Here is a 3,099-nt window from a genome sequence, read left to right on the forward strand (position 1 = left end):
CATTTACAGCTCTGAATTTTCCTCTTAACACCGCTTTCATGTTGTCCCATAAGTTTTGGTATGATGTACATTCGTTTTCACTGAATTCTAGGAAACCTTTAATTTCTTTTATTATTTCTTCCTTGACCCATTGGTGATTCAATTGGGCATTATTCAGTTTCCATGAGATTGTAGGCTTTCTGTAATTTTTGTTGTTGTTGAAGTCTAACTTTAAGCCATGGTGGTCTGATAAGACACAGAGGTTATTTCAATTTTTTTTTGTATCTGTTGAGATTTGCTTTGTGACCAAGCATGTGATCGATTTTGGAGAAGGTTCCATAGGGTGCTGAAAAGAAGGTATATTCTTTTGTGTTAGGGTGGAATATTCTGTAGATAGCTATTAAGTCTATTTGAGTCAATGTCTGTTAGTTCCCTTATTTCTCTGTTAAGTTTCTGTCTGGCAGACCTGTCCATTGGTGAGAATGCGGTGTTGAAGTCTCCCACTACTAGTGTATGGGGTTTGATGTGTGATTTAAGCTTTATTAATGTTTCTTTTACAAATGTTGGTGCTCTTGTATTTGGGGCATAAATATTCAGAATTGAGATTTCATTTTGTCAGATTTTCCCTGTGATAAATATGTAGTGTCCATCCTGATCTCTTTTGATTGATTTTAGTTGGAAGTCTATTTTATTAGATATTAGAATAGCTACACCAGCTTGTTTCTTAAATTCATTTGATTGGGAAGTCTTTTCCCAGCCTTTTATTCTGAGGTAGTGTCTGTCTTTGAAGTTGAGGTGTGTTTCTTTTATGCAGCAAATGGATGGATATTGTTTTTATATCCATTCTGTTAGCCTGTGTCTTTTTATAGGTGAATTGAGACCATATTGATGTATATTAATGACCAGTTATTATTAATTCCTGTTATTTTCTGGTGGTAATGATGTATGTTTCCCTTCTTTGGTATTTTTTGGTATGGGACTATCTATTGCCTTGTTTTCATGGGTGTATCTAACTTCATTAGGTTGGATTTTTCCTTCAAGTACTTTCTGTAGGGCTGGATTTGTAAAGAAATATTGTTTAAATCTGATTTTTATCATGGAATATTTTGTTTACTCCATCTATGTTGATTGAGAGTTTTTCTGGGTATAATAGTCTGGGTTGGCATCCATGGTCTCTTAGTAACTTCATAACGTCTGACCAAGACCTTCTGGCTTTTAGAGTCTCCATTGAGAAGTCAGGAGTTATTCTTATGGGTCTGCCTTTATATGTTACTTTGCAGCTGTTAATTTTTTTCTTTATTCTGTATGTTTAGTGGTTTGATTATTATGAGGCAAGGGGACTTTTTTTTTTTCTTGGATCCAGTCTATTTAGTGTTCTGTAACCTTCTTGTATTTTTATAGGCATTTCCTTCTTTAGGTTGGAAAAGTTTTCTTCTATGATTTTGTTGAATATATTTTCTGTGCCTTTGAATTGGTATTCTTCTTCTTCTATTCCTATTATTTTTAGGTCTGATCTTTTCATGGTGTCCCAAATTTCCTGGACATTTTGGGTCATGACTTTGTTGGCTTTAGTGTTTTCTTTGACTGATGAATCTATTTCCTCTACTGTATCTTCAACACCACAGATCCACTCTACCATCTCTTGCATTCTGTTGGTTATACTTGCACCTGTAGCTCCTATTTATTTACTCAGATTTTCCACTTCCAGAATTACCTCAGTTTGTGTCTTCTTTATTGTATCCATTTAAGTTTTGAAATCTTGAACTGTTTCCCTCACTTGTTTAAATGCTTTCTCTTGGCTTTCAAGGGACTTACTGATTTCTTCCCATTTTTTGTTTGACTTTTCCTTGATTTCTTTAAGGGAATTTTTCATTTCCTCTTTTAAGATCTCTAATATCTTCTTAAACTCATTTTTATGGCAGATATTTTCTGTTTCTTCTATGTTGGGATGTTCAGGTCTTGCTGATGTAGGTTCTGATGGAGCCATATTGGTTTTTATGTTGTTGACTATATTTTTACACTGGCATCTACCCATCTTTCTCCTCTTGGTGCAAGCGATGTCTGTGTCTAAGGAAGCCTCTCTTGGACTGATTGATATTCTTGATCCAGTGGGAACTCTTGGTCTAGTAGATGCTAATGTACTTTTGGTCTCAGGGAGCAGTTCTTAGTCCAACTGTCACTAGTGGGCTCTGTCTCAGGGAGTAGCTGCAGTCTTAGCATGTGGTAGATTTTGGCAGTCTGACATGTCTGCAGGAGGGCTGCCTGCCAACTGGCCTCTTAGTCCAGTTGGGTGCTGGCAGGATCTATCTCAGGAACAGTTGCAGTCTCCAAGGGTGGGTGGGATTTGGGGGAGTTGGGGCTTGGGTTAAAAGGTCTGATGAGGGATGGTGGTAGTCTGACCTGTGTTCAAGAGGTCTTCCTGCCAACTGGCCTCAAACTGGAATTACAATGGCTGGTGGTGTAGGGGTGCAGGGTTGTGCCCCTGGGCCCAAATGCTAGAGGCTGGGATGTTTGGGTATGAGGATAAAGACTCACTTCTTAGTCCAGTCAGGTGCTGGAAGGCTCTGTCTCACAGAACAGTTGCAGTTTCCGAGGATAGGTCTAAATGCTTTATTAAACAGATCTCAATAACCCAAGATCTGGCTAGAAAAAAACTGCTTCACCCTTTATAGTGTTCTGATAACTCTTTAAATATTTCCTTTCTCACTGCCATAGTAATGTCAATTTTCTGTCTCATTTCCATTTCTTCTAGAATCTTTTGTTCTTTTACATGAGAATTATATTTAGTAATGACGATCTAAACTCAAAGTGTTTTCATTGATATTGATACCCTTTCACTGATCATATTTAAGGAGTACAAAGCTACTTAAAATACAGTCACTTGACCAAAATCATTATGTACCAGTTTCAGAATTAGTATGCTATACTACATGAACCTTCTAATCAGAATTCAGCATGATTTGCACATCTTACTTATATAAGTTTACTTAAAATTTAGAAGTCTTAGATACAAGAGATAATATTGGTAAATACCTATGTGTATATGATTCCTATGCTTATTAATACATAGAATGTTTCCATACTGTGGTAGTTTGAATGAAAATGGTCCCATAGGGTCAC

This window comes from Onychomys torridus, chromosome 1 (assembly GCF_903995425.1).
Source record: "Onychomys torridus chromosome 1, mOncTor1.1, whole genome shotgun sequence".
Taxonomy (NCBI): Eukaryota; Metazoa; Chordata; class Mammalia; order Rodentia; family Cricetidae; genus Onychomys; species Onychomys torridus.